The 12,636-nt window shown below is 32.3% G+C and overlaps 2 long non-coding RNA genes across 5 annotated transcripts; one reads left to right on the plus strand and one right to left on the minus strand.

The window, feature by feature from the left end:
* Positions 1-4,212: 4,212 nt before the first annotated feature.
* LOC108203121 (uncharacterized) lies at positions 4,213-8,217 on the plus strand. 4 transcript variants are annotated; one of them, XR_001803298.2, is made up of 4 exons: positions 4,268-4,452; positions 5,271-5,593; positions 5,821-6,793; positions 6,909-8,217. It is a non-coding gene; the product is annotated as an uncharacterized LOC108203121 (long non-coding RNA). The 4 variants fall into 4 exon arrangements; XR_001803300.2 differs by lacking the exon at positions 5,821-6,793 and having other exon boundaries at positions 4,293-4,452; XR_001803299.2 differs by lacking the exon at positions 6,909-8,217 and having other exon boundaries at positions 4,293-4,452; positions 5,830-6,561.
* Positions 8,218-8,878: 661 nt separating this feature from the next.
* On the minus strand, positions 8,879-11,446 carry LOC108202171 (uncharacterized). Its single transcript, XR_010287608.1, has 2 exons — positions 11,257-11,446; positions 8,879-9,799 (listed from the first exon to the last, which is right to left on the minus strand). It is a non-coding gene; the product is annotated as an uncharacterized LOC108202171 (long non-coding RNA).
* Positions 11,447-12,636: the final 1,190 nt, after the last annotated feature.

Genomic DNA, 12,636 nt, shown 5'->3' on the forward strand with positions numbered 1-12,636 from the left:
AAATTTTCTCACATTTTTAATAATAATAAATTTATGAAACATTAGTTTGAATCTCTATTGAAATATTTATTTATTTATATTTTTTAACATCAATATCTAAAATTTTATAAAAATATTGACAACTTTTAATTGATGGTAAAAGACATTGTTGATTTTATTATGTATTGAAAATTATTAAAACTAGGAATTAAACTTAAATTAAACAAAAAAATTTAATTCACAACACCGCCTTCAAGAACACATTAAGGAATCTCTCAATAATATCTTCCCACCTTTCAACCACTTTTCTATTTTATTAAAAATAATACAAGAGATTTAATCATGAAATTTTCATCATGTGTTCAAGGAACACCTTGAAAAATCTTGTAAAATTAAATTAATAATTTGATATGAAAAAAGTATAAATTAGTAAATAAAATATGGTAATAAATACAAGAGGTTTTGCAAATATTACTAGTAGAACTTTGTTGGTATCATTGTAATTTTAATTTTTTTAAATAATAATATGTAATTGTTCTTATTACCTTCACGAACAATTTATAGAATCTTTCGTATAAATATTTATGAGCAAAACAAATGTTGCTAGATCTCTTATATATTAGAACCTTAGTATTTGAGAACTCCATAATGAATCTCCATATTAATCACCTTAAAGAATCTCCTTAATGTAATTTTTTTTAAAAAAAACACGTATTTTTATTATATGACTACGTAACACCTTAAAGAATCTCTAAAAAAATATTTTATAATAAGATTCGTTTAAGTGTTTCACTCGCCTTATGAGAATATTTTATAATTGTGACTACTTCACATAATAATATTTAATAATGTGGATTAAAAATTTAAGATTTTCTTAGGTGTTTCGCTATGTATCTTTATTATAACAAATAAAAGAAGGACAATTAAATTAAAATATCAATATTTAATATTTTATATAATTTTTGTACGATACAATATATATTATGGTATATTTTAGATAAATTTAACTTGCATATTACATTATTAATCGTTTTGATATAAAATTTATGTATTTTTCCGATCAATATTATTATTTTTCAGTTTTATACTTTTTTTTATATTTCTTTACATTTTCACTTATCTTATAAAAGACTTATTTTGGTGTTCAACCGTAAAAATTTATTTAAATATTATAGTATAAGCCTTAAAAAAAATTGTAGTACAATATTCAATTATGGGTCTACTTATGAACTCAACGGAGAACATTAATCGGAACACTAATACTCTCTCTCGTGTAACTTACAGAGACATATTTTGGATTCAATGACCACCTTAAGAACACGATCACTTAACTGAACAATTTAACTTAGTCATGTCGCATCAACTTATTAGAAAATGGAACTGAAACAATTATAAGGTAAGTAATCAATGACATTAATGAAGATATAAACTTTGTTAAGAAAATGATATATCCAAAATCTAAACCACTTAAAGATGGTAACGTATGTTATGCAGACAAGATTTATTGCAATCTTGTTAAATATGGTAATAGAAGATTTGTGTTTAATGTGTATGTAGAAATTGTATTATTTTCTTTCCACATACTATCCTTATACTGTAAATCATGTATTAACTACCAAATACTTGTTCATATTCATGACCACAAGATTGAATAATATCCGACGGTTAGATATATGGTCTCTCGGGTCTCTCCCTGAGCACCGGTCTCTTTTGAACCTCCCCCTATGTGGAGGGTTACTCCAGTGAGAACTTTTTAAAATGAGAACCGTGAGAACTTTCTTAATTTATCATATTTTAATTAATCTAAACATCAAACTAGTGGGTACCCAATACAAAAAATGTATATAAAACTATTCTCTCCCTAACTAATCAAAAAAAAAAAATTCAAAAAAAAATTCAAAAAAAAAGTCCACTGCCACGTCATCAGTGATTTTTTTTGATTTTTTTATTTTATTTTTTTTCGGCTAGCTAGGTGGAGACCTTAATGATATACATTTTTTGTAAAGGTGCCCCTGGCGGGGCCCTTCAAATGAATGAGATATTGATAAATTAAAAAAGTTCTCACGGTTCCCATTTTAAGAAAGTTCTCATTTGAGCAAGTGCCTATATATATATATATATATATATATGTGACTCTTTAGAAAGTTTGTACACAATTAACAGAGTCATGTCAGTTCCAACAATACTACTTATACACTGTTTTTATACTATATTTTATTAATATATGAACTAAAAAAAATGGAAAAGTGATGGATAAATAGAAGAGAATGAACTTTTTATTACTAAAATTAAGTTAAAAACATAAATGAGAGAAGAGAAAGTATGCTCTTAAGTCTATAAAAAAACCTCTTAGAATCTCTTCCAACTCTATTTGAATCATCATGACTCTTTATTTTTTTACCTAAACAGATATAGGATATAAAAGAGACTCGGAGACAGTCTTACATGCTCAGACAAATCACAGCCTTTTATTACACACAAATCGAATTATCGATAGCCAGATATGCAACTACTAACACATTATTATTACACACGGAGTTCCTGAAAACTACAGACAATTATTAGCCATCAAGGCAGAAGGACCAGATTAACAAGGTCCCAATTTGACAACACGAACTCCATTGCAGTGAGCCTCAGCACATCCGCAAGTGTAGGTGACTCCGTTGGCGCCGCAGACTGGATCGGCTCTAAAACACTGAATATTGCATGGAGCGGCAGGCTTAGTCACCGGAGAAGACCCTGGACAGAGCTTAGAGTCATTGATCTTTGAAGTTCGGGCGGATTGGACGTCTGGAGGAAGAATAGTAATAGCCATGATGGTGATAAGCATGAGGAGAAAAATAGACTTTGGGGAACTCATTGTTATTGATAGCAGTAAGAGTATTACACAACTGGTTCCTGAACTAGTTGGAGTAAATATGAATTGTCTGCTGTCGGCTAGATCTGCCGGAACTTTTGACTAGCTGCCAGCTTAGCATTATCCATATATACACATACATGATGTATATGTATGAGTTATTATCATGTTGTCTATTTAACTTAAAAATTAAAAACTCATGTATTTGCGGATCTCAAGTAATAATGTATAACAAATGGACTGTGTATTTGTAAACTAATTAAATAAGGTTTCAAAATAATAAGACAGCGGCTTAAAATCTTCTGGGTCACGTTCTCTTATGTTATTATTTCCTCGGTCCCTTTTTAGTTTTTTTTTTTTGATAATCCGAAAAAAGATAAAAACAAGAAGCGAGTTGGCTTTACACATGAATAGCCCCACTCGGAGAAACAACCAACACAGACAAGCACCAGGAAAACAGAAGAAACAAGAACAGGTCCCTTTTTAGTTGTAGGTTCAAATTGACAAAAATTTGATTGAAATTTATTATTATTTTATCAAGTAAAAAAAAAATATGTCACCGAAAATAACTTTTAATCTATTTTAAAATATAATTTTCAGTTTTTTAAAATAATGAAAGAGTGACTTATATAATTTTTGATCAAATATTAGTCAATTTCTTCAATAAAAATAAAAATGTGACAATTAAAAAGGGACGGAGAGAGTAATTGATAAGTTCATCGAAACCATCAAAACATAATAATTCATTGATATAATTGGAGTCCTAGTTATACTTATAAATTGAGTGAATATCTGTTCTGTTATGATTTGAGATTTAGATTTTAATTCTGTTATTATTATATTTTTCCTTTCTTATAATTATCGATGAAACTAAGGGGCCTTTATTTAATGATTAAACGGTTCATTTTATAGGATAGAAATCTCGTATTCTGCATTAGCAATTATATTTGTGTGAAAGGAGAATCTTAATCCGATAAATCAATTTTTCATATCTCCTTAAAATACTTATTAACATACCTCTCATTTCTATTCTTGTCCACCATCAAACACCCGGTAAATCAAATTTTATTTATATATTTATGTTAAATTTAATTTGTACACTGACCTAATCTTTGATTGATTATATAGCACTCAAGTTTTGTTTAAAACAATTAAGTACTAAAACATATTTTTAAAATAAATTAACAGAAAAATTCTAATATTATAACAAATGTAACAACAATATTATGGTACATTACATATGCTTGATAATAGATACTTTAACGTGATTTTGTTGTCTAAAATTTTTATATTTTTAAATAACGAGTATATTCAAGTGATTTTTTTTGATAAAATCAAAAACTGACTAAAATCATAATATTTATATATCTTTATCAGAAACAAATGCGATTTATTTCTCGATAATAACAAAAGTCAACTCCGTTAAGTTTTTCCTGGATAATGGTCAAAGGTTCAAATCCGCGCAAGTTAGCGTACGCGTAGTTTAGTGGCACTACATTAAGGCTTCCAGTTCCAAAAGCAGATATAGTTGTTAGCCAAATCTTGCAAATGCCGAGAGTCCGATTAACCGCGGAGATTGCTATGAAAGGCGACACTGTCAAATTCAGTGGCCAGAGGTCCGTGCAATTTATTTTCAGATTATTTCTCTCTCACTCTCTCTCTCTCTCTCTGTTTTTTTTTTAAATTTTAAATTTGACTCAACAGTTCCTCATTGTTCTGCTTTTCATTGTGAATTTGTGATAATTCCTTGAGCTGGAACTTGATTTATGGTCGAATGATCTGATTTTCTGATTTGATAATCAGGAAATCAGTATAAGAATCTTGGGGATTAATTTTTGTGATTTAGTACCAGTAGTGTTGTTTCTTTGTGTTTAGTGGAATTCTTTCTGCTTGCATAAAATCTCGAAAAAGTGAATAGGTCTTTGATGGGGGACTTGAATAGGGTTGTATTCGATCGGGATTCTTTGGCATTTTATTTGATTTAGGATTTCCGGGAGTATTCAATTTGGATTTTGAAAAAACTCGAAAAATATTGTGGTATAAATTCAGGATTTTAATGTCCGGTTTGACATTGTTGTTACAGACAAGAACAACAGTTTTCTGCAGAGCAGGTGAAAAACTGTTTAGTAAATCTAAAATAATTATGAATCTAACTATGCAAATATCAAAAGAAATTACCAAACAGTAATCTGATTCGACAACAATTCCTTTTTTATACCAGCATTTTTTCTAACAGAATAGTATCAGATTTTATCGGCACTCCCAAAAAGACTGTAATAATCTGGCGGTATGAGTCTGAATATCCTTAAATATCTGGTGATATTTTGATTCCGGAAGTTGATATTATTATTTATCATATGTTTTAAATCAGTCAAACTTAAGTACCCTGGTAATCTATCACTGCATATTTGTTAACTTCTCTTGCTTTGTGTAGGCCGGTTGCAACATGGAGTAAGAATTGGATAATTGGCAGGTGGATTGCGTTGGTCTTTCTAGTTTTTTTTCTAATGGTAGTGGACATACATTGCTTTGGTCTTCTCCGTAAATATAACCCAGAAGACACAGTGTATGGTTTGTTTATAATGGGGTTAGGAAACCTGATTGGTTTGGGTTTTCTGGGTACACAAGCTCAAGAACTAATTCAAGATGCAAAGACCGTAAAGGATGTTCCTTTCTGGTGTTACGGCTTGGCAAGCTCTAGATCTAATTGAAGAATCAATGGAAGACCGGGCTAATATCAAATATGTCTTTCGTGATGTAAGACATATTATTAATATGCATGTTAATAAATTAAGCTTGTTTTATCCAAGTGTCTTAGTTGAATAGAAATTTCGTGTTTTAAATTGTTCAAATAATTGAATGTAGAATTCATGAAACTGATTTATATTACTCACCCTGTTATATATATATTATAATTGCGTATTTGCTTATTTATTGATTGTTTTCTAATTTTCTATTATCAAACTGTTTTAATATCTTATCAGTTGTAAAAGGTACACACATTCAATCAACGGGGTGAAGCCAATCAGGTGCTGGCCAATGGCTGATGGTCGTGGCTACTGGCTGAGTTGAAATACCTGGTTATCCGATTTGACTAGTGTTCAGTTGCGATGTCTATTAATATCCTTTAGGTTCTGCTAACCAATAGATTTTGAGGACATCACTAATCTCACGAGTCTTGGCCTATCGGTTGTACTAAATGTTAATTGGCAAGTCAAAGTGTTGTTCCTGGAATGCAACCAACTAGGTTATTAGAGTTCAACTGTTTGTGTGTTGAAGTGAACATGCACTTGCTTAATAGTAGTGCACCTTTGGTCGGGAATTACAAATAGTTGCTTATTATCTTTTGAACTCGTATCGAGGACATCTCAGTCCGGCTTCCTCGGGGTTAAAAGTTATTATGTTAAAAGAGTGTACATGTCATGCCTCAGTGAGATCTATCACCATAGTCTTGCTTGTCACTTCTCCCTTTATGAGATGCTAAAAACTTTCTTGGTGCTTCTTGTGAGAGTCTTGCTATCTTAAGCGAACTACATGAGAGTCTGGACTCTCTGACTTGAACTGGTAAATCTCTCATGTTCTTTGAAGAAATTAAGCACAGATAGGCTGTTGATGTGCAGTGCAACCCATTCACTCTGCTTTTGAAATGCTGCCTGTTTCTCCTTCATATTGTAACAATTACAAACCCTTCTATGTTGTTCGGAATGTCAGCTGTTTTCAGTTCATTTTTGCCAATACTGGAACCTATGTTTGTCTTCACATAACTATGTGGAGACTTTTTATAGTCGTGCTATCATTAAAATTTACTTCTGGAAAAATTTCTGTAAAGTTGGATTTGTTTTAGCCATCAGTGAGTGACATGCAGGATCAGAATTGTGTTTAACCAAATTCACTACAAGGCTCAGCAGTAGCTGCGTTGCTAGCTCTGCCTTGTCCGAATGTGAACTGCATTTCTTGGTACTGACATGTTCACTTTTTAAAGCCGATCTTTCTCTGGCCTTCTCTTCTACAGTCAATTAATTACTTGCATCAATCAATGAATTTAAATTTGATGGAGCTGCTAAATTTTCAGACAGGGTATTTTTGGGAAGCTTTTTTGGTGACGGATTCAGGGGCATGAGGGAAGCTGGATGGTTTGTACTAGCAATGGCTTGGAAGACCTAATTTATCAAAACCCTATTCATCAGGCTCAAAATCAAGAGAGTCCGCATGATTTGATATGAAGTACAAACAATGGCATGTATTATATTCGCATAGCTGGTAACAGACATATGGCATATTGATCAGAACTTTTTGAAGATTGAGCAAAGTTGAGCTTTATCAATGGCTGAGTTGGACCTGTATCTTTACTCTTGGTACACATGATAGAGTAGAGTTTATTACTAAGCTAAATTAAAACGTGCATTAACTGGTAGCAGTTTGACCAAAGGTTAGCCTGACTGAGTGCCTCTTTAGAAAATATATGGACTATCTTTCCGCATGACTATATTTTTTGCCGATGAGATTAGATCTTTAATCGCCGGCTTGTTTATGGCAACCAGATTGCCAGTCGTTGCCAATCTGGGAACTTAAGTTTTGGCCTTCCTTCTCGGTTCTGTTGAAATTCATGTTAAGTTGGACTGTTTTGTGCAGTTGGAGATTGATTTGCAGAATAATGATTGTGTTGCCAACTTCACTGTAAAGCTTGGTAGTGTCTTTATGCCAACAAACGGCATAAAGATCTAAACTTGTTAAAGATTGAGCAGAGTTCTAATAAATGCCTCAAGCATGGATTACCATGGATTGACCAACATGGTTTACCATGGATTGATGGCATGATTCGAGGTTAAGTTGAAGTGAACAAATAAGCTGAATGTACTCTAATTTTGATGTCCCAGATGATCTATTTGAGGATGGGGTTGGGGTGTTTAGGACATTCATCTTGCAGTCGTCTAGCATTTATTTCTCGGCAAATTAAAGTAGGTTTGTAGTGCCAGACTCATAAACACCCAAGCATGCTTGCTCAGCACTGTCAACAGTGGTCATGTGCCTAGCAACCCCTGTACTAGTATGTGAAAGGATTTCAATCCTGAAATGCAGGGGGCGTAATCATCAAGAGGGTAGAAGTTCATACAAAATGAGGGATGAGTGACTACAATGTGTAGAAGAACAAGATCCCTAGTCTCTGCCCCAGAAATGCAAAGAAGGCACTAAGCATGTTCCAGCTGTTGCAACTGCTTCTCAGTATTAGCTTGATTTTCTTTGAGTCGAGATTGTACACCGTCCTTCGTGGTTTCTGTGTTAGTGATAGACTCCTTAAGCAGAAGATCGGTTCTCCACATCCCTCTGCACCTCTTCAAATACATTTTCATTTGCAATAAATTGATTCTCTGCATCCTTCTGCACCTCTTTTGATACATGTGCATCTGCAAGTGTTAGATTCTCCGCATCCCTCTGCGACCCTTCTGATGCATTTAAATTTGCAAATAGTAGATTCTCCATATCCCTCTGTGACGCTTTCGACACATTTGCATCTGTAAGTGACTGATTCTCTTCATCACTTTGTGGCTCTTCCAATACATTTGCATCTGAATGTGAATGACTCTCCTCATCTTCTAACCAGTCTGATATACATGCATCTGGATATGAGTGATCCTCCAAATCCAATCGTATCCCTTCGCGTAAAATTAAACTACCAAAACAGAACTTACAATAGGCTACTAGATATATATACTTAGGCTAACATTCCAGAGAGGGACTCCTTGTATGGAGTTACATAGTGCGCCACTATAAATCATCAATTTTATTATAAATTCTGTTATAGAATACATATAAAACGTGATTCTAATATAGAATACTATAAAATAAATCTATTTTAAGTAATTTAACACTTAAAATTTGATTAAAAAAGGTATATTTTCGAAACTGATTCTACAACAGAATAATTCTGGATGATTATTATTCTGTTATAGAATCATGTTGAGATATGGCATAATTTTAGATGATCTTTGGAATAAAAAAATTGTATAACTTCGTTTTCGGTTTAATAATCAAAATTTGCAATTATATTTCATAAAAAATATAACAGAATATATATTATGTATATATTTATAATGGTGTGCTACGTAACTCCATATAGGAGGGTATGCTATGGAGTGCTACCTTATATACTTATACTCAGTTTCCTTACAAGATACCACAGTTGGAGCAGTGGCGGCCTCCCAAATAACAACTCAATACAATCAACATACCCCTGGAATGTTCACCTCCTCAATATCAAGCCTTCTCTATTTCAGTGTTCCCAGTTCGCCTTCTCTTTTATGCAATGCAATCCCTGTTTCACCCTTTCGGCCTCTTCAAGTGTACAATATATGAGTTGTTGGTTCTTTAGCTGGGCTGGTAGTGGGACTTCCGTGACTTGAGCCCGGCTGATTTCTTGCAGTATGAGTGATCATCCACATCCACTTCTATCATCTCCGGTGCAAATGATTGATCCTCCACATTCTGTCCCAGTCCCAAAACATGATTTGCAACAGATTGATTCTCCATATTTGTTTGAATCGCGATTATCTGATTCTGGTCATCAGCTGCCGAATAACATATTTTGCAAGCACCCAATACTAGCAGGCTTCCTACTACAAGAGTGAACATTCTAATACCAACTGCAACCATTTTCCAATTCTTTTCTATCCCCATCAAATAATCATATGCAAGTGAAGAATATGAAAGAGGAATTAAAAACTGTGAAATATGTTTAAATATGAAAGCCCAAACTTCTGCATCATCCCGTAGAGCAACTTGGTCTCTTTTCATTCTTACGAAAATCTTAATCGAGTGATAAAAAATGGCATAGGCTGCAGTGCCTGCTACCCAGCCAGCTTTCCATCTTTGTGCATCCCCTTCTTCCCCTAAAAGAAACTTTGCTATAATTATAATTGCTAGCTCAAATACAATTTTCTGATACTCATCCATGGTTTCCTTAGACTGCAAAAATATAACAAACAAATTATCAGGAAAAAAAAAGCTGTAGAAAAGTTCTTACATGTATTTCAGTAGAAATTAGGACAAGAAACTCGGAAACTTGAAATCAGAGCCGGTGATCAACCTGTGCAGTCAGCCCAACTGCACATGGCCTGAAATTTTCAGGGGCCCTGATTAGTCCAGGCATGCTATATATATTAGATAAAATGAAAATTAATTTTAGGAAAAACAAAAACCACTCATAAAAATAGACACGCACAGCCACAACATTTTCACTAAAAGGGTCCAAAATTTATATAGTGAAATTATTTATATCGTGTATATATTGTTTTTTCAATAAAAGGGCCCAAAATTTAAATTTAGCACAGGGCCTTTTCTTTCATTGAGCCGGGCCTGCTTGAAATGATTGCATCCTAAGATACATGTAAATTGTTGTGCTAAATTTGAAATCCATGATTGGATTGGCGTCGGTTTAGCTATATATGAAGTGATAGAAGCTTAAAGCTCATGCTTAAAACTGGACCAAAAGTCCAATGCCTGAAACTGCTTTAACAATCTACATACAATAAGAAACTTGTACATGTTTCTTATAGGAATTGGAGAAGCATCTGCAAATTAGAGCCATTACGGTGCTATGATCTTTTTCACCATAAAGTTTATATTCATGTCCGATGAAACAATGTAGCCAATTTGATCCAAAACAAATTTATTGTCAGCAACTCAGGGTAAAACCCTAATTATGGGATGTTAGTATGTGGTGTATGAGCTAGAGACCAGAAAAGATCCCTTGTTCTTGATTGTCTAGTTGTCTACTGACGTGATTCAATTCGTGCAATGTATGTGTAAGAACGAGAGCCTTTTTTTATATTTTGAAATATACGTCTAATCAACTTTCGTCAACTAAGTACTTATACACCATCTCGAAGGCCTAGTTGTAAACCCACATACCAACATCCCTCAATACAAAACCCCAGTAATCAAACCATCTGGAATTTCCTTACCTATCGAATTTCTAATGAATCAAGATAACCATTTGTTCCGGTAAAATTAGAGTCGAATAATCAATGAGAAAGTCAAACATGCTAACTCACAAGGCTCCATATGCATCTATCTGTTTTACAGATCCCCTTGGGCTTAAAATAATATAAGCAACTTAATTATTAAAGAACATAAACAAACAAAACACACAATTAAACTAGTTATCAACACACAAAACAAAGCTGTAGGATGATAGCAACAACTCTAGCTATCTTCCCATTTTCAGGTCTTGAATACAAATAAACCTCATACATATGTATAACAGGTACGATCGAAGCGAATCGAGGATCATGTTCTTAAGTTTCCAATACCATATTTAGCTATTTAGCACTTAGGTTAAAATACATTACATGAGCAAGCAGAATCAGTCAGAGTCAGTGAGAGCATACACAAACTAAAGCAATTACAGTAAGAATTCTGACCTTGCTAAGTTGACTTCCGCTAGGTCACCGGAGTTGTCGACCACTGCGTCGAGATTATCTGGCCAAAAAGGGAAGGAGAGTCCCAGTAGGGTTTCCTAAGAAGCCAAGAAGGAAAGTTCAGTATAATAATACGCGAAAAGCACACGGCATCCGGTAAAATAATAGTATTTGTCTCAAGAGAGTGTTTTATTCCGCGGAGTTTCCAGGAAATGTTTACTTATATTTCACAATATTTTATAAATAAAACAAATTATTTAAAAAATAGTTATTCAACTAATTATATTGTATATAAAATTTTGAATAAAATATATGAGTCTCTCGTTGAGTTGGTGACATTAATAGAATATTAATAAACATGTTAATCAACTAAATTTTTGTAGAATATATGAAATCTCGGTGTCGGGTTTAATATAAATTTTTTTTAAGATATGATACAAAGATTTCATATATTCTACTAAAAGTTTTTAATAAAATATTTGATAATTTTTTTAATTTTATTCTATTAAAATTTTTATAGGATAAAATATTTAATTTTATTTAACATTAGAATATAAACTATTTGATAAAATTAAAAAAATTTAATTTGATAAAATTTAATTTTATTAAATATTTTAAACATGTTATGATAGATATGTCATTAATTCACTTTACAATGATTTCTTAATTATTTATTCTCTATCTGAAAATAGACTTCACATTCTACAAAAATATTTTCTTTAGAAGAACCCGACACTAAGGTTTCATATCCATAGGCTAAACACTAAACATTTGATTGGTCAGTCGGTGCTTGACTGAATTATGCGACTACTTATTTAATCGATTGTTCTTTTTAATTATAATTATATATCTTATTTATATTTTCTAACTAAAAAAACTTAATTTTCAAAAAATAATAATATTGGATAACATAGCAACTACTCTTTTTAACTAAAACATACAAATTCCAAAATAATATTTGAAACTTTTTCCTTACAAGAGTACTTCCTCCTCGTCACTTTCTTTAGGTTATTTTTTGATAGCATTTTGAGATTTTTATAATACTCCCTCTGTCTTATATTACTTTTTGGTGCATATTTGGAGGCTCGTATAGTTTCATAATATTTTTTTTAACTTTTTTATGGTGGATAAAAGTTTATGGAAGTATGGTTAGGAGTGGTGAATAAAAGTTTATGGAAGTATAGTTTATAAGTGTAACAGCCCGATTTTTCGGACTATTATCATTCTATCAAATAATAGAAATTCCACATTTAATCCATAAATAATATAAAGAAAATCACCTAATATCATAAATCAATCTCTCAAAAATCCCAATTCTGAAACATAAACTAATATCCTTCATGGAGACGCAGCTCCTAAAATAACTGAAAATAAAATATGATC

Source organism: Daucus carota, chromosome 9 (assembly GCF_001625215.2).
Source record: "Daucus carota subsp. sativus chromosome 9, DH1 v3.0, whole genome shotgun sequence".
In the NCBI taxonomy this organism is placed as follows: domain Eukaryota; kingdom Viridiplantae; phylum Streptophyta; class Magnoliopsida; order Apiales; family Apiaceae; genus Daucus; species Daucus carota.